Source organism: Rhyacophila brunnea, unplaced genomic scaffold (assembly GCF_057557595.1).
Source record: "Rhyacophila brunnea isolate RB1 unplaced genomic scaffold, BYU_Rbru_1.0 scaffold_7, whole genome shotgun sequence".
Classification (NCBI taxonomy): Eukaryota; Metazoa; Arthropoda; class Insecta; order Trichoptera; family Rhyacophilidae; genus Rhyacophila; species Rhyacophila brunnea.
The window spans coordinates 15,944,829-15,965,471 of record NW_028233339.1 but is presented as its reverse complement, the minus strand read 5'-3'; positions in this window follow the sequence as shown (position 1 = coordinate 15,965,471).

Sequence of the window (20,643 nt, the reverse complement as noted above, 5' to 3'; positions counted from 1 at the left end):
AAATATTCACGATAAAAAATTATATTGATAATCTCTGTGATCCCAAATTTGACAAGAATTAGGCATTTTATTATTCAAAAAATGGGCAAGATTAACACATTTGAAGATGATTCTAAAGATACTTATTATAAGCTATGTCTTTGACCATTCAAGTGTGATAAACATCTTATGAATAATGATTGCTTTATAATAATTATTGACCTAAGAATAAGGTAGTGTTTTTTTGAAATACGCCATTTCTTTTATCGTTCCCCAGTAGTTAAGCTACAAGATACGGCCGTAGCCATAAATTGACAAACTATAATTAAAGTAGGAAGTAAAATGATATTGACGTTCGTGTTTGAACATGTACCGTTTAAAAAAAAAAAAAAAAAATTCGGTTAAAAACTCCCTGCTTTAATTATAGTTTGTCAATTTATGGCTACGGCCGTATGTTGTAGCTTAACCACTAGGGAATGACAAAAGAAATGGCGTATTTCAAAAAAACACTACCTTATTCTTAGGTCAATAATTATTATAAAGCAATCATTATTCATAAGATGTTTATCACACTTGAATGGTCAAAGACATAGCTTAAAATAAATATCTTTAGAATCATCTTCAAATGTGTTAATCTTGCCGATTTTTTGAATAATAAAATGCCTAATTCTTGTCAAATTTGGGATCACAGAGATTATCAATATAATTTTTTATCGTGAATATTTTGCAAAAATTATCTCGTAATAAATTATACTAATGGTTTTATAAATGCGTTTAAAAATTAATAAATGTAAAAAATCTTAACACCACTGCACAGTTATGTACCGAAATATGACTATATTCTAAAACATTAGAGCGAGAGGTTTAAAAGAATACTATTTTATGTAACAAAAATACTTTATGCAGTCATCAAATGTTTAAAATAACTATAAAGGATAATAAGGCTTCAAAATTATATAAATAGATTATCTACAACGTTTAAGGAGTGTCCAGGATCATGGTTTGAAAATACAATAAAAACTCAATTTTGACCTTCGACGAGCATGTCCCCCCTTAAATAATATTATTATGTACATATCTGTTATGACTATGATTTGGTGTTATCACTTATTTCAATGAGTGCTGTAAATAAATACATGATTGTAATCAATAAATAATTTTTAACATTTTTTTTAAATATATTATTTTCATTTTAATTATTGAATAATCTATTTACTTGCTTTTCTAATGCAAACTTTTTCAGTTTTAGTATGTAAATTGTTCAAAATTCTCTGCCGTCAAACCCGGTATTGTTGAACTGGATTTTGAGGGTGCCTGCAAAAAAATGTGGAAAAACAAATGGATATTTGTCACGTAGTCAATATTTTTACCGACAACATAATGTCATTCTATCTTGTCAACCTCATAAATCATTTGGATACAGAACAAATTCTCTATGCAAAATGACAATGATTCCTGGCATGGCCCCCACAAGGAGGCGGCTGACAGGGCTCTACCGTGGAGGCCCGGACTCAGGAGGGGCCTGGCGTAGCGAGTCGACCAGATAGGCGAGATAAATGTACATCACGAGTTTGCTCAAAAAAGTCGCCTGCGGTGCTTTTTTGCTTCAATAATATTATTTTTAAATAAGGTGAGTCGGGGTAAGTGTGACATATAATTCAATGAGATCAGTTTCAACGTGGTTCATGATGAATTGGTGTGTTTTAAACAGTTGAAAACTTTACGGTAGGATCTACAAAAGCATTACAATTAATATGTACAGAAGGAACCCACTGTATATCTTATTATAATACGACATTTTAATATTTTTTGATCAATAGTCAGTTTGTTACACTTACCCCAATATTGGGGTAAGTGTAACAAACTGACTAAATTTAACTGGTGTAACTGGTAACTAAATTTGGTACTGTTCGGTTATACGGAATACAGCGGAAAACACATTTTGAAAATAACCGATATACTGGATTATTTGTTAGGTTAACCTAATCTAACCTATGACGTTACCCCAGTCCCGGTATAACCACAAAGGCACTATACCCTCAACCGGTCCTGCCCTTAGACCTGGTTGAGAACCTTTGCTTAAGCTAGCTCAGCCTTAAGTGGGAGGAGGTAGTCACCTAAAATTCTGTTCGACACTATTAAGCACACCGTAACAATATTATTTATTTAATTATTTGGAAAAGAATCGCCACCTAGTAATAGGTTGACGTCAGGATCTTTAATTACTTGATTAACCTCCAAATTAATTTTATTTCGTAACTATATACGTGAAATGTCAAAAACAGCTGACCATCTGTCACTCGATTCTTATATCGGATTATTTTTCGTGAAATACATCGCGGAATTATTTCAAAAATAAAACTCTTTAGTAACACAGTTTTAAATATTTATTAAATTATCTTCTATAGATCAATTTATTGTAGTTAACATTTATTATATTTTAATTTTAAATAATTATTTTATAAACTTGTTTAACTAATTTATTAGATAAAAACTAATTATAATTATTTTTATATTTATTTAATGTATAGCTGCACACTTATATACTAATGAGCCGCCGTCTATAAAGTTTGGGAAACCATGTTCCATTTATAAACGGTCACGAGTACCTATGACGAGGCACTTGATGACGAATTCGTTTGTTTACGAATATCTACCGTCGACACCAGTGATGACGACACGATGATGACGCGGCGTAAATTCACGCAAATATTCCCGGAGAATAATTTCAAAACTACGCGATTTTGTTCTGTGGCAGCGACACAGATTCAGACAACTTAACTCTAGTATAGGAGATCGACGACTGACTTTGTATAGAAAAAGACGTCTTTTTATATCCTCCAGAAGGGATTTTCCCGAAAATTGACGTCACAGGTGCAAATTTCCCCCACTCTAAATTTATGTTTTCATCGAATATCTAGAGAATCGTCCATAGTTTCGATTAAGAAATTATGTCTACGCATAAGGGTTCAAATACTTGTCATTGAAATATGGATTTTATTAACTTAAAATACAGAAAAAGATCGGAAAAGGTCTTACATGACTTTTAGGGGCGTGTTCATACGCGAAAAGTGGACCAATGGGGCAGTTTTTCTACCTCCTCCATCAGACCAAGAGCCAGACTCTTGGACCAATTACAGAAAAGCAGTTTATTTCCCGGCTTTTCCTGAAAATTCTGAATATTTAATTAGGTAAAAATAAGCGGCCTACAGGTATCTGTAGGTAGAACAAGTTTCGTAACAATTGCAAAAGTCCCTCTGGTGCTTTTGACACAGATTGACTAAATATCTTCTGATTCATTTATCAGGATTATGATTATGAAAAGTGAAAACTGCGTTCTGCGTTTATTTTTATGCGCCACTTGTCGCACCAGGCGGAAACCTGGTCGGCCGACCTTTGGACCAATAATGTAGCTCTATCTCTGTGCATCGATCGGGAGAGGATCGCTGTATCGTCTGCATATCGTGCTATTATGCAAGAATCTGCTGAGGTATCTATGGGGAATGGAATGTTTCTTGTATATAGATTATACAGAGACGGGGCGGGCACGGATCCTTGGGGGACTCCGGCGCTTGTCGGTCTGATCGAGGATTTGGCTCCGAACAGTTTGACTGCGAAGCGTCTGTCGGTGATGAACGAGTGTAGGATTTTAATGATTGGCTGCTCGATTTCGGCCTCAGAGAGTTTAACTATGAGTCCTTCGACCCAAACTTTATCGAAAGCTTTAGCGATGTCTAAGAACAAGCCAACTGTAGATTTGTGGTGATTAAAACCGTCTGTTATGTATTCTGTCACGCGCAGCAGTTGGTGGTTCGTGGCGTGACCGGATCTGAACCCGTGCTGCACGTCTGAAATGAGTTTCTTCTCATAAATAATGATTTGAAGTCTGGCATTTATTATTCTTTCTAGAAGTTTGCTCATCGTAGGGAGGAGACTGATCGGCCTGTGATTTTCGGGGCGTGTGTCATCCTTGCCTGGTTTTGGCAGGAGAATGACGTCCGCAAGTTTCCAGTCATCTGGAAATTATTGGATCTCTAAACAGGCATTGAAGATCCCTGTTAAGGCACGGATGCCTTTTTCTGGTAAATTCTTGAGGGTGAGGTTACTCACCCCGTCATTTCCTGGCGCTGAACGATTTTTAAGTTGTGTATGTATTCAACCTCTTGAGTGGAGGTTGGGGTAATCGGCGATGGTGGAGGATCTATCCTTTCATGAATTATTGCGCCGGCCCTATCTGCAATTGATTATAAGTGTCGTCTGGTGGACCTTTTAGATGTGTCTATATCGTTGGGTCTAAATTGATTTTGGAGGCTGTCCGCGAATACCTCAAGTTTCTCCTCTGTGGTGTATACCGTTTTATTGTGAGCTTTCAGTTGAGTTATTGGACATTTCTTTGTCCTCAAGGCTTTAGAGAGTTTCCAGAAGGGGTTACTACCCTTAAGTAACTCTGTGAGTTTGGTATTCCAGGTCTCAGAAGCGTGATCTGCGTTAAGTTTTCTAATCTCTCTTCTTAGTTTCTTAAACTTTGAGAAAGAGGGCTGATCTCCCAAGATTTGGGAGATCTTTCTGGCACGGTTTCTCTCCGTGATTTTGATTCTAGTGGATTTTGGTATATCTAATCTATGGGTGTCAGTCTGACTGATCAAAGTGGAAGCAGACTTGACCGCCTCGTTTATGGAGGCCGTTAAGTCCCTTATTGCGGAATCTATTCTAGATGTTGACGAGAGATCTAATGGAATCGTATGGTGTTCCTCCAAAATAATAGCAAAATCTTCCCAGGATACTTTATATCTTTGGGAGTCAGGTGATGTAACTAATGGGTCCAATGCATCTCCGAGGAACATTAAGACCGGTTTGTGGTCTGAGTTTAGTTCATCTACCGTGCGAATGATGGGAATATAGTTTGTATTACGGATAATGGCGAAATCGAGAATACTATGCATGCCTCTGGTCGGGAAATTGGTGGGCGTCAGAGGTGCGACTATCACTGATTGACTAGCTTGAATGAAGGCATGTAGTAATACTCCACGAGCTGTTGACTTACGGTTATTCCAAGCGGAATGCTTGGCGTTAAAGTCTCCGGCTATGACTGTGGGAGTATTATTTGTGTCCAGTAAATTATCATAATCTGACCTGGTGGGCTTCTGTTTCGGCGGACAGTAGATAGCAGTGAATTTAACTAAGCCGTAATTCTTAGTGGTGACAAATATGGAGGAAGATTCTAAAGCCGGACGTGTGGCGCGCGCGGGTGGCTGTAAGTGTATTGAACAGTGCTCGATATGAGATTTTACGAGAATGGCTGTTCCGCCACCTTTAGTAAGTCTGTCGGTTCTATGGGTAGTGTAGTTCGGAATGTTAAAATGATGCGAGGGATTGAGCCACGTTTCATTGACGAGAAGTATGTCAATGTCGTGCTCTTGCAGGAAATGTTGGACTTCGTATTTGTCGTTGAGGAGTGAACCTCGTGTATTCCAGAATGCGGTCTGAAGTGATGTGGGTTTTATTTTACCGGCCATAAAGGGTTGGGCAAATTATCTCGAGCGTGGAGTGGACATCCTCCGTCAGGGCCTTCATCCTTTGGGACAGCATCAATAAGTGCTGTACCTGTGGATGATCCTGAGGGAGGGTGATGAAGGAGGGGTTAGGTTCAGCGACCTTTGTGGCGGGTTGCGTTGGCATCTGCTTCATGCCGAGGGGGTCCTGGGTTCGGGGAGCGCTGGTTCTCTGGGATGCAGATCCTCGTGTGGTCCATGCATTGGGTCGTACAACTGGCAAGCTCATCAGAGGTTGCGGGGCCTGGCGTCTGGTGAATTCTTGATTACCGGGACGTCATCTGCATCCCTTGAAGTTTGCGGGGGTGGTCCTTGGCAGTTTGCGCACGTTGCCGGTCCCATCTGACGAGTGTGCAAGCAGGAGGAGGTGATGTGGTTTTCACCGCACCTCACGCATCTCGGGGCGGCGTGGCAATTCATGGCTGAGTGGCCAAATCCTTGGCAGTTGTGTCACTGTCCCGCGGAGGGTTTTCGTCTGAGCGGCTCAACCTGGATGCAGGTTTGCCAGATCGATTAAAGGTTGTATAATTCCTTGCCTCTTTCCGTCTTTACTACATCCAGCAGGACCAGGGGCATGGGGGTCCTGTCTTGACCTTTTCACATCCTTTGGACTTTGAGGACGGGATAGTCGAGGTTCGTCGAGAGTTCCTCTAGTATTTCCGCCTCGGAAAATTCATGCGCCAAACCTCGGATAACAATTTTGTACGTTTTTGTTCCGGAAGCAAGTATATGTAGTATTGGGCATTTCTTTTTTGTAGGTAGTCCTGGGCCATTTGATATCCAGTGATTGTCGGGAATGTTAGCTTCATCCCGTCTCTTTGGTCGACTGATATGACATCTGAGATTCCTCCGATTAACAGGTCTTTTAGTAGTGTTCTGTATGGTATGGTGTGGAGTGGTTGAGTGGGGTGAGTGATTTGTCCTCCCTTATAGTGTCGAGGGTGAGCTTTGTCGATGTTTGGCGGGTCTTGTCGGCGAGGATTGTTTCTTGATGGCTGGATGTTGAAGATGAAGATATGCCCAGTCGGCTGCCGTCGTCTTCTTCAGAGTCAGAGCTGGAGTCTTCGTCTAGGGCGATGGTTCGTTGCGAAGCCGGGATCTGGATGGGGGGGGGGGGGGGGTTGGCTGGTCCGTGAGGTGCTCCTTGTTTGCTGTCTTGTCGTGGTCTCTGAATATGTACGTGCGGGGGTTTCGGTAGATGAGGGTTTGGTGGTTTCAGTTTTGAAGGTTTCTAAGAAGTATGATCTCAGGGACGCCTTTCTGTTGAGCTGAGGGCCTTATGTTGCACAAAATTTGCAGTAACATCGGGATTGCTGATTCGAGAGTTAAAATGCTAGGGAGTGCCATTATTGCGCAAGGGCTTTCAAGTCCAAAAAATGAACGAAAAAAGAAAAAATAATGTTCTGATTGAAAGAACGGAGTATATCCAACGCGAATAAAGATTCTATATTATAACTAGCTGACCCGGCAAACGTTGTTCTGCCATATAAATTATTTCTCGTGAATATTTTGGTTGTTAAATAAAAAAATAACGAATGTATCGTAAGTGTGTGGGGATGGGATCTATGACAGAAAGAAGAATGGAGCGCTGTAGACGATGACCGCCGATAAAACAAAAAAAACACCAACCATTCATTTTCTCAATTCAAAATGAGTAATGATGTTCATAATGAATGAATTACCTGTAACAGGATCTCGTTGTTTAATGTTTATGCAATATCCGTTTTGTCCCTTCCAGAAAATTAGCGGATATTGGAGAGCGTCGTATGAACGGTGTGTGTCAGCGATGAACTCCAGATTATTGTTTCTTCTTCGAATCACGATTTCTCGCGTCGATGTGCGGTCGCCAACCATGATTCCAGCAATGTCGTCAACAACAGGCGCATTGAATCGACGCACGTGCTCTCCAGCTGGTGTTTTATCAGGATTGATGACAATAGCGTGATTGTCACTTTGCAATTCGTGCATGTGTGCTTTAAAGAATTTCAATAATTCATTGTGCTCATTCAATAGGGCGTCCAGTTCGCCGACGATTCGCCTGGCATTAGGCGAATTGAGATTATTGTAGCCGCAACGTGCATCCACACGATTGATGTCCTCACCGCCCATGAAGTAGATTTGTAAAAAATTATGTGGTTCGTTTGGCATTGGCAGCAATGAGCCTACTTTATGGTATACTTGGACTTTGATTTTGAACGTAGAATGGAATTGTTGACCATTTGCCGCAGTATAGTGAACTATTTCTCTTGCTTCGAACGAAGTCATTTGGAAGCATGAATTGAATGTGCGAATGGACTTCAGGAACAGGTTTGAATCTGGAACCGTGCCGATGAGCAAGCCGTTCAATGGTTCTGGTGGTATCTCAATTTCTGGTAGTTGCACTTTTCCTGATGCGCAATACATCCCGGCTGACTCGTGTTTGAATTTGAACAAATGTCAATGGGGACATTCTTTGCACCAATCAGTACTTTCGGATGAGCGGAATATTTAATATCTGGCTCGTACTCGAATGCGAGACGAAGGAACCAAGCGGATGTAAATGCTCGATGTACTTGTTGGCGTTGTCAGTCATTTGCTCTGCGTGTGTTAACTACGAACTAGCGCGCTTGGCTCCGTTCTATTTGTCGTTGTTGATTTCCTTCAGCTCGTGCCTCTTGTTATTGAGATGCACGCAATTGCGACATGCTCACACGCACTTTTTCGTTATCTTGTTGGATTTTTTCGTCTGTTCTTTCTGATCTACTATTTCGCATGTTTGTTGCTTTATTCGTTCGACGGCCCAAATGGCCCCTCTTGCGTCTTGCTGGCATTGTGCACTGTAATACACGCTCACAAAAATAGATAAATTAAAATAAATCGTACAAAATTTTGCACGCACTGCGTTGTGATATGCCGAATGAAATGTCAAAATGACGCGACGCTTCTCTTGAATTCTTCTCGGACGTAGCGCCCTCTGTCATTCAACAACATAAATAATTTCGTTCTATTTGAAATACGAACGACGGTTAAATTTGTTCATACAAAAATAATAAAATCGCGATTAAAAAATGGGAGGGTTGCGGTAGGAAAATAAAAATTTGGCGCTATATGTATTTTTTAGTGCCAAATAATAAAAAAAATACAAAAAAAAATTGTCAAAAAAATTAAAGAAAAATTTTTCTGGATAGAGATACTCTAATCACCTAGCGATATGAAATATACTTGTTGACCTATTCTTATACCTAACAAATAAAATATTCATAAAAATCGGTCGAGCCATTTCGGATTAGTGCGACCACAAACACCGTGACACGAGATTTTTATATATATGGAGATGTAGTCAAAATTTAGCTGAGAGGAAAAAAAGTTATGATTGAAGAGTGGAGGATATCTAATACGGGTATAAGATGTAACTAATGTATTTAGCTAACAGGTAATAGTAAATATTTACAAGAATTTTGGTAAATTATTTCTAGTAGTTATGCTTGAAAATATTGATATAAAATTCTAAGGTGTAATGTAGGTGACATTTTTTGTTTAACTAGTAGGAGAAGAGAAATATTCAGAAATTTAATGTAAATATTGTAGTAAAGTTAAGTTATGCTTGAAGAGTGGGGAATATCTTAACAAGAATTATTTATAGTAGTTATGCTGAAAAGTGCTGAAAAATGTCTAATACGGGTATCGAAGGTATAATGTAGTTAAAATAAGTAGAACCTAGAAGAACTAGTAGAAAAAGTGAAATATTCAGATATTTAACGTAAGATATTTATAATAAATTTAAGTTATGCTTAAAGAGTGGAGAGTATCTAACACGGGCATATAATGTAACCAATATTTGGCTAACAGGAATTAGTAAATATTTTCAAAAATTTAATGTAAAATATTTGTGGTACTCGTAGTTATGCTTGAAAGGTGCGTAAAATGTCTAATACGGATATAAATTCTAAGGTAGAATGTATTTAAAATTTTATTTTAGTTAGTATGAAAAGTGAAATATTCAATTCGATAATTCGAGAGATCCAAGATGAAGCAAGTAGGTAAGAAGTGAAAGTTAATGAGTAGGTATGACAGATATAAATTAAAGTAAAATGAGTGAAAAATAGTGAAAATTGTTAACTGTAGCCCAGTTCCTTGGGCGCAGAGATCTGGCGGTCTCCTCGAAGCACGTTTCACCGACCAAACTGTACCGAACGGAACTTATGTCGATCGTTGCGATCCGAGTCGTCGAAATCACAGGATGAGATGGAATTGAAGGCTCGGATCGCTTACGACACCACACTGAACAAACAGGACAGAACCGTCAGCGCTTGTGCCTCTCGGTTACACACTTGATACACGGCACTTGGGGAACAAACGAAAGCACTGGCACACAGCAAAACACTTCACGGGGAGGTAGGTATGATACTGATGGGCGAGGGCAGGTATGGGAGAAAGAGCACAATTAGGTCTGGTCGAAAAAAATATCGCGTCTCTCCTATGAAAGCCCGGGCGAGGATCCTAGTTTGGTCGGCTGTCGGCGATTATCTTGAAAAAGACTGTTCGACGGCAGGTCGACGGCGGCTAGATATCTTCAGGTTGGCGATGATAGCGGCGATTCGATATATATCTGGGTGTTCGGTGCGAAGTCAGAATTGAATATTCTTTGCAGAATGGATCCAATATGCAAGGCTGAGGTCGGAGCGGAGAGCAAGATGTGTTCTGTTCGAGAGTCAGTCGCTGAGTGATGTTGAGTCAAAACGCAATCCTGTTTTTTTCTTTTATACCCGTTCCTTCCGCGCCGGCTCTACTCAGCTGGGAGGTAGGTCAGGGGTTGAAATGGACCGGAACGCACCGGAGCGCCGTTCCTGTTCATCAAATCGGTAAAATTATCGCTGTCTCGTGGAAAAAATAATTTGACCGTCTGAGCTAGATAGGCCATATCATAGAAAATCTAACACACTTATTTTTATGAAATACAAATAAAATTTGATAACTGTGTAAATATATTCAGAAAACTGTCGAGCGCTCCGGTACGTAAACTTTTCCATTTCGAACGCTGAGGTAGGTACGATTAAAATTTATATAATTACATTTACGAGGTACTTTAAACTTGAGATATAGCTTTAGATCTAAGTAAGATTCCTACGACAAGTATTGATTTATAAGGTTTGAAATTTACCTGTTTAGGGTAACTTTTTACAATTTGAAAATGATCCGTCGGACTTAATTGGCAGATCTAAGAAATATTTTTTATTTTTAAATTAGCAAAATAATTATGTCCTTGGACTTGCATTATTAGAATTTTGATTCTTGAAATTCCTTTATCTACTTTTTACAAAAGTAGGTACTAAACTCGTACGTACTTTAATATAATTGATAACATTAATTTATTATTTAAATTAAGTGTGCGCAGCCAGTATTTACAATGTACAATCATTAGATTTTAATTACGACGTTATCTGATATCATAATTTATTTATTTAAGATATTTTACAATATTCAGCGGTAAATACATCGCGACAAAATTTCAAATCCTGTCACGTAAATAAAATTTGATTTTACATAATTCAAAAATGGATTAATTATGAATTGGCATTTGTTTACAACATTTAGCAAATGATATCACATAAGTCGTTTACATATCATTATTTATTTTTAACCTTAATTCTAGACATTAATTACTTACATTTTTCTAACAAGACCGTTTGCTCTACCTGAAAGAAATTCATCCATAGTTCACTCTGAGTGGCTGTAAGTCTCTCAGACTGTACTATGGGACTTATTACATGATCATTATAGCTTTGTTTAGAGGTAGGCCGCGCAATTTCATACAAACATCAACATTTACGATCGGACTGAAAAGTTGTGACGTCACAAAATTGTCACAAGAAATGCCGGCTGAAGGCGTGTATTTCCTGGCCATGTCAAACGCCCCTACTTTAAAGAGACACAACTGTGAGTGTTCGATCTCGATTGCGTCACCCCTTACCTCCGAGACTTCACTACATGCAAAGCAATTGATGCAATTAGTACAATTTTCTATAATAAAGTACACACTACAAATGGGTGGATGCACATGAATTATTTTATTCGTACATAATTATAGTCGACCCAGCATCGGGTCTCAAAAAAATAATTAAAACTTTTATATAAAACAAGAATTGATTTAGCATACGATGGCTTTAATATTAATTGTATTTAATTTCAAAGCGATCTTGCTTTCTTCTTTAAGAGCCAAATGCTCAACAGAACCTTTAGGTTCTAATTCCGACGCGGAATTTATATCTTGTCCACGTTCACTATTAAGAAATTTATTAAACCCATCACTAAATTTATTAATGTAGTTAGTATTCATATTTAAATTAGCAAGAGCATAGGGGTTAGTTAAATGATTAGTGGATGCACAATGTCTGTCACTAGATTCAGTGATATTACTGGCACCTACTACTACTACTTTATTGAAGTTCTATGGGCAGCAAAAGTAGTACCACCATCTCGCCTACTGGTAACACAAGTAACAGCTCTTCGAAATTTACGAAGGCAAATCTTCAACACACACTCCACAATTATATACATTAACAATCCTAAATAACAAATCTTTTCTAATAACATTTCTTTTACAATCAATTTTGCTGCCGGCTTCCTCTTTCGAGTTATCAAATGGTGAGAGGGATTTACTTTACTATTACAATTAGTACGAACATTTTTTTTATTAAAAGAAGCGATTTTAAAAGTGAATTCAACACTTGGCAATTCTTTCCCTTTCACCTCACTTTGAATAGAAGTTACTGTATTTTGCACAGGCTGTACATTAACCAATATTTCATTATTGTTATTTAAATTTTGTACATTTACTAGATTATCAGAAACTCTTTCAACATTATTATCTTTTTATGCCGGTCTTACGTCATTAGTTTTTATACCAGAAGGGATAATACAATTAACAAGTTTATCAATGCCAGCTTCGGCTTTATGATTAACATTGGCATTAAATGCCTTTACTGGAAGAGTGTCTGTTTTAACATTATTATTATTACTAAATTTTCTCGCCGGAAGAGCGTTCGTATCACTTAAAACTATTTTAAACGGCCCAAGGGAGTCCATTTCGAAACACTAGTAGCACCCGTAGTCGTTTGACTACGTAGTTTACACTAGTCTTCTCGCCGGCGGTAAGCCGGCGTTCGCCATCAGGGAGTCGTCGGCGAGACACCGGGACCGCTGGCCATCCTCACGTTCGGGTATTACCATTCCGTTGAGGACGCTGCTGATTTGGACAATCTCTATTGTCATGGGGTCCCGAACAATAGTGGCATTTACGATTGCCACCAGATTGTCGGGCACCTCCCGGCTGCATGCCTCCACGTCCTCCTCGAGCTCCATTAGCTGGACCACCGCGTTGATTCATATCGTTGCTCCTATATGGAGGCCTCTCTTGAGCGGTATTTTGTATCCTTTCGAAACGCCCTTCTGGCCTTTGTTCGAAACGTGGCCTTTCCTGCCACCTATTCTGCTCAACGACCCTTCTGTCGTTATTACCACGATTATGGTCGTAGGTTTTCTCATAGTCACCCCAAGATGCCATTGTTGACATTACGGGGGGCTGAGTTTGCTTCAACGGATGTAACATCGAAGCCTTCTTTAGAAGTTCGGGCAATGTACGCCAAGACCCTTGATCAATTCGAAATTGATCTCTCTCCGTCAATAAATCGAAGAAGGTAGCAGCTAATGTTTTCGATTGCATTCCAGACAAAAGGATTTCTGCTAGTTCGGCCTTCTTCACTAAGAAGTAGTATGCTTCTTCGTCCAACCTCTGCGGTCTTTCTTGCAAATCTATCCTTTGGCAACGCATTCGGGTAGACGATTCAAAATATGCCGCCAATGCCAAACTAAATGATTTCCAACTATCTGAAGGACTAATATTTCTTCCCCAGGCTTTAGCTTCGCCTGTCAATTGCTTCAGGGCCCTTTCAGTCCAGTTTTCTCGCGGGTAATTCACCGCTTCAAAATAATCTTGGCAATGTTTCAAGAAAACATCGGCACGTTGCCTTAGGTTACCATCATACATGGCAAAAAGTTCCGGCTTGGAATTACAATGCGTATCCATTTTTGGATCTGGAGTCGCCGTCGGGCGTCTTATGTGCAAGGCACTTATGTCCGTACGAGGACTATCTTCTTGAAAAACTTGCGCGTTTTGAAAACCTTCTTCAAGTATAAAGTCTTCTTCTACACTTGGACCAGGAATAGGGTTCGGCATTATTTCTTCAAATTCTTCAGTTCCTCGAAGTTGGAAGTAGCGAACACCTGATTGTAAATTCATAAAAAAATTCCAGCGTCCGATTCGCTTTTGTCCGGACTCTCTATCTCAAACCGTTCGGCTACAATCACTATTTGAGTTAGTCATCAAGCTAAGTGATTTAACGACTTTGAACTATATATTAGTTAAAGATCGTCCGATCTTCGCCGCGCAAAGTGGATACGCTTATAGATCAAGTCACAAGTGTCCTGCGGTATACGGCGTCACGGTAATCATAACCGGTATTGAAAAAAAATTATAAAAGTCATAATTTTTAATTCATAAAACCATGCATAGAAAGGTAATATTTCATTTAATGGATATTGAGTCTTGAGTTAAAACTACAGTATAGAATTTCAACAAAATGGACTAAAACATTTTTTTTTGGGTGTGTCATACTAGTGTATGAAGCGCTAGTGATGTCCCGAAAGAAAAACGACGTATTTTTTATTAATTAACATAAGTAGTTGACGGAAATCCGATGACACTAACGAGTTTACTTTTTGAAGGATCATGGGAAAAACTTGTTATGTCAAGTTGAGAGTCAGGTTGATGATTGTACTGTTTAATAAGACAAGTTATAGTACCAATTAATTACAAAAGGATCGCAAACTTTTATTCAAACATATTCTACGGCTTGCGGTTTTTAGCAGGGAACATGCTTTTGTCTTGACCACCCGGACGGATTCGTTACGAAAACATCGCACATGCAGCGCTAATGAAAACAAAAAATAAAGTCACGAAAGTAGCGCGGCGCGGGCTGGAGTGGCTTCAGTCGGACACGAACGGCGCTTCGCGAATAACGTGTGACCCGCGCTCCGCTATTTATTTTATTTTCCTTCGAATTTGGACAACCAGCATTCAGAGAATCAGTGGGCAAAGCATGTTCCTTGTTTAATAATTTTAGCCGTTAGGGTTTAAATAACTTTAAATAATAACTTATTTCTTTTAATAAAACTTATAAACCAATTGTGTCTTCGATTTTAAACGGTGTGTTAATATTATTTTCTTTAATATACTGTCCAATTAATTCGAGGACTACTTTTTTTGTGAGACATGCTTTTCCAACGTATGCAAATTTTCTGCAAAAGATGTTTCAATCTCTTTGGGTAATATTGTACTTCTGCTAAAACTGTCTTGTCTTCTTTCGTAAACATGATTATACATATCCATATGACATATCCTGTTTTTTTACACATTCAACTGTTTTTTGTAATTGTCCTTGGTCGTAAGCTCCTTTTTCTGCCTTTCGTTTATATTTATATGTGGAAAAAATGCACATTAATTATTATCACATGTTAGATAAGCACTTATTTTAAAAACTTGTGTATTAAATTGAAACAGAATGACTCTTCCGAGTACCTACCTACTTAGCTAACATATAACTATAACAATAAAAATATAAACATTTTATTTCAAATGCGAACATTTTTTCGATCGATATAAATAATGCGTCGGGTCCCATCACTAGTTAAAATAATGACCATGCGAATTCATAGAAAATATATGGGGGAAGTGTGACACAAAACAAAGGCACACTTACCCCAAACGTTTACTTTCGTGGGGGAAGTGTGTCCACTCGATTAAAGCTTTAAAATGATTATCAATGAGTAAAATGATAACAACACGTGAAGCAGGGTATCAAAACACATATACTCACCAAATTTTACAACCATAATGTGCAGATTTCCGTGTTTTAAAAAATAGGTAGTAACAGCTACCATCTCACTCGTCGACTTCAAAATGTCGTCTGGAGAATAATCCATGTAGTCACCTCAAAAAACATGGTATCGACACCATTTCTGATTATTTTTATAAATCGGTGACTTTGCTATCACCTTTCCATAGATGGCATCATCCAATTTATAGTAGATACTGAGATATCTTAGTAGCTACACTTACCCCGACTCACCTTATGAGAATGTGCGATGCAATTTTTAATTATATGTTGATATTTGATAACTCCAGAAAGCCAATGAATATTAATCACTAAAAATACACCATAATTTTATCACGTTCACCATTTCGAAAACGCTACTGTGGAGCATCAAACTGCCTTTACTTTTAGTGATAGGCAAGGGGGCGCGCCAAAAATCCTAGCCTGGGGGCTCGCTTCACGATGTGGGGACCATGATTCCTGGTATTTATGATGTTTGCAACTTTTTTCATTGGATGGTAGAGTACATGATTTAGGAAGTTTTTGTGAATTTATTTATAATATGATTAGACTAAATTTACGTGGATTAAGACACATATTTGGTGAAAAACTAATAATAATCGATTCCTGGCACAACATTGAGTATACTTACATACATAACTCACTTTTGGAAATAGTCAGTTTTGGAAAAGAAACCCACAATAATTAGAAATACCTCAGAAACATTATTAGAAAAGATATTGGTTTGAGGTAAATATATGTAAGATGTTATGGGAAAATTCAATAAAACTCTTATTTTTGACTAAAATGGGGTTTACAAGTTTCACAAGATAGACCAACGCTAATATCATTTCAACCGTATACTGAGCTTCGAAAACAGATGTTTGCGACGAATATTGGGTGTGACTTTAGGAGCAACGAGGAGATAAGAGAACGCACCAAGCAGCCTCTCATCACGCTGAAAGTAAAGAGGCGACGTTGGACCTGGCTCGGCCACGTGCTGCGGATGCCAGAAGAGAACTTCAACCTGGCTTGCCTGTTCTTCAAGGATTCCGGCGTCCTGGAAGGCCGCTAAATACAATCTACAGAGTGTATACGGCGGAGCTATGGGATGCTGGTTTGACCTGGAACAAAGCAAGAAGACTGGCGAGCGACAGGGATTCTTGGAGGCGCCGCGTGGTGTCCATATGCTCCAGTTAACGGGCGGATATGGCAAAAGAAGAAAATCATTACATAACTAATCGCAACATGAATAACAAAATCTTTGACCTACGCACAAATTTTGATTTTCTTTCAGATTCCTAAAAAAAAACTTTCATTTGGCTGTGTATGTTCTCTTTAATATGTATCTAGAAGTTTATTTAACCATGACCTGGTGATATCGATAGACAAATTTAGATATTACTGTTAAACAAGGGCCACACACACATTATTTCCCCACAACCAGTCACTGCAGCTTCTGATCTTCATCGTTTAATATGAAATTATGGTATTTGACACGCACTTGATTCGCAGCTGCCCACAAATTTAAAGGTTGAGTTGAACAGACAAGACATTCCAATTTAATTATTAGTATGTATAGAGTTGTTTTTGAATGAGGTTTCCACCTAGTTGTTAATAACTTGTTAAAATAAAATGAACAGTAATTAATATGTGTACTATTTTAATGTTATGTCCACTTGGGAATATAAATTTATATACTTAAAACAATAAAACAAAACAAATAATGCCTTATTAATAATTTATTTTAACAATAAATTTTGTATAAATTCTAAAAGAAACATTTTTTCAGAATGACTCACATTTTCTCGTAACACACATAAATAACTTGTAATGGAACAAAACAGAATAAATATGTAATTACATAATTTTGTTTCATTTTAAAATGAACATTTATGCAGCCGTTTAAAAATAATTGATATTTCAGGTTTAAGAGAACTAACACAATCAACAGTCGTAATTATTAAGTAGGTAGTGAAAAGGCATTATGATATCTTGACATTGAGCTGAACAACTCAAATATACATAGTTTTATCTACAAAATAGAAAAAAATATTCTAAGGCCTCTAATAAATTGTTTTTGTACCTAATAGACAAGGCGTTTCTATTATTATTTTAGAAATGATCTAGCTTAAGAAATGCTATTCATCGGTGACAAGTTAGCTGCATTCGACAACTTAAAGTCTTGGAGTCAGATTTACAGCTGATGGCAAGATTATAATTAAGAACTACATTTCGTTCATACAAAAATATTCAAACATTGTTAATTTTTATATAAATTGAGCATACAATATATAGTATTGAAGTGAGAAATGGAAACAAGTATTTTAATTTAGAAATAATCGTCAACTGTATTTTGCCCGATAAGACATTTTACATGGGTTCATGTTTTTTGAGATAATTCACATGCGAATCACTAACACTTACAATAAATTATTATAAAAATAACTCTCCAATATCAAGTGACACCATGCGGTTAACAGCAACAGTTAAGGCAGAAACAGACTATTATTACGGCTCTCATGCCGTGCGGAAAACATGTTCAATATCAATTTACTTGGTATTGTATAAATAAATGTATCAAAACTAAACCGAAGTCACCTCACCTGTATCACATCGCACCACAAACCTAAAATAACCTGCTGATTGAACTTTTTTTTATTTTCCTGTAAATTTATACATTTTTGAGTTACATGATCTCACATATTTTTATTTTTCGTGGTTTAGAGAAGACCTACAAATGACTTAACACAAGGTAATTAACACAATGTTTTTGTAGGTTGTTAATTTTTATTATTAAATGTTTTGACGATTCTAGCATGTGATCACGTGATGTGATAACAATCTGTTTCTCGTCTTACTGTCTAGTTTACTCTAATTAGCGGTGCCCAACCCTTAGCTCGCGAGCAACATGTTGCTCGCGTACCGTTTTAATGTGGCTCGTGTATTCAGATTATGTATTAAGTGTGCAGTGTATGTCAAAAATCGGCAAAATTGTTTCTCACTGTAGCAACACCTCGTCGATAATCACCACTGGCGAAAAGGCGTGAGGTATATTAGTCTATGGGCGAGACGAAGCGTGTTCTGACACAAGTGTCAGTTTGGCAATTATATTTATCATACAGTTACCCTAATAATTATGTCTGAATATGAGCCAGAGAAAAAGAAAAATCGGACATACACTTACAATTTTCAGGAAAATTGGGAAGAGAAATATTTTTTATTTATTTTAAGAATAAATATATTTGTTTGATTTGCGGTTCAACAGTTGTTATTGAAAAAACGTGCAACGTAGAACGACATTTTACAACGGTTCATAAAATATATGGTGTTGAATATTCTATTAATAACAGTTTAAGAAAATCTAAAGTGAAAGAATTGAAAGCCACATTAGTTGCCCAACAATCTTCACATTGATTATTAATAAGTTTTGTTTGTCCTGTATTGTTTTTAATTTGTAGTAGATTAGAAGCAGTAATAAATAGTAGTAGTGTAATATTATTGTGTTTTCTTTTACCTATCGTGCTGATTTTTTCAAAAAAAGGTCATTGTCCTATGTGTGGCTCGCGTAAAAGTTTTAAATTCTTAATTTGCTCGAGATAGACTAAAGGTTGGGCACCACTGCTCTAATTACATGATTTATAGTGAATTCTCGACTTACGACGAGATTCCGTTCCGCTACCTAGGTTGTAAGTCGAATTTCATTATAACAGGTGAGTGATTGCTGAATCAGGCTGCGTATCTTTGAAAGTCCATCTCCAAATTTAAAACGCATGTAAACCACCGTCAGAAGCGGGCACAAAGGGTGACTGACTGCACATTGTTTAAAAAATTATAAATGACGCAATCGATTGGATCATTTTTTTCTTCATCGTAAGCGCGAATGTTCGTAAGTCGAGAACTCACTGTATATTAAAATTTATTTAAAAAGACTATTGCTCCTACCACATTGGTTTCACAGACATGAATTTGCCTACAAATTTATATTTTTGCAGTATAATTGTTTTAATTGTTATGGCATTTATATGTCACATTATGACGTGTAATGGTAATCTTTACTACCCCATTTTCGTAGTTGAAGAGTTATTTATTACACATACAAATTATAGCTGATAATGAATTTGTTTAGACATACAAATCAAAGTAAAATTTAAAAAAAATTAACTGCTTATAATAATTTTGGTTCCGATTTTTATTAAACACTCATAGTAAATCTTATAAAATCAATTATTCTCGTTGAATTTCAGAACCCAATACATTCACATAATAATTGTTTAAACAGGTATTAATTTGTATGGCACGTATGATTGAACGATTTAATTCAATAAGCAAAGTATTCCAAAGAAGGTCTCACATTTGCTAAACAACATCAACTTAAAAATAATTAATCAAATTAAAAAGAGTGCCTTAATACCATTCAATATTTAAGCATCCGTAAATAATTTATTTAAAATATGATAAAATGTAATTTGATATTATTATAACTACATAATTCTATAAAATCAATTACTTTTTATTAAATTAATAATATGATCGATGATAGCGATCATTTTTCTTTAAATAAAATGGTAAATAATATACATAACAATTTCAATATTAAGAGTGTGAGATCTTCTTTTAAGTCTAATTGCACAAATCCTGAGTACGTTTTATGGATTTCCACATCAGTAGACATATAACTCTTGTTTAACAGACAATAGTTATATAGAATTTCACTGTAGCAGAATTAAAAAAATATACCACAAATTCAATATACAGAAAAAAAATGATTTATTGATATTTCTAATACAAAAAATAGACAGTTGGCGAGATATGGCGAATTAGACATACATTCTGATTTATGGATGCTGTTAAACAAGAGCCATGTGTAGTCGAAAATACCAGTAATGGTGTGACTGACACTAGAGTCCGATTTCTATAAGCTGGCGTACCTACATGTCATCACGGTTGTTTTATGAACTAGTGGAACTAAATTCCTTAATTCCCCCGCTTCAGAATCTTAACACAGCATTACGTCCGCCCCCCGCCAGCTTATAGAAGTAGGAGTCTACATCCTTTTATTTTAGACAGAATAAAGTAAAAAAACAAGGCTTACACATTTACAGTATTGACACACAGTTTTCATCTCGTCAGGTGGGATTTGATTATTAGTCAAAGGTTAAAATTTATATTCCACACTATTGATTAGTGCAAACCCTTCT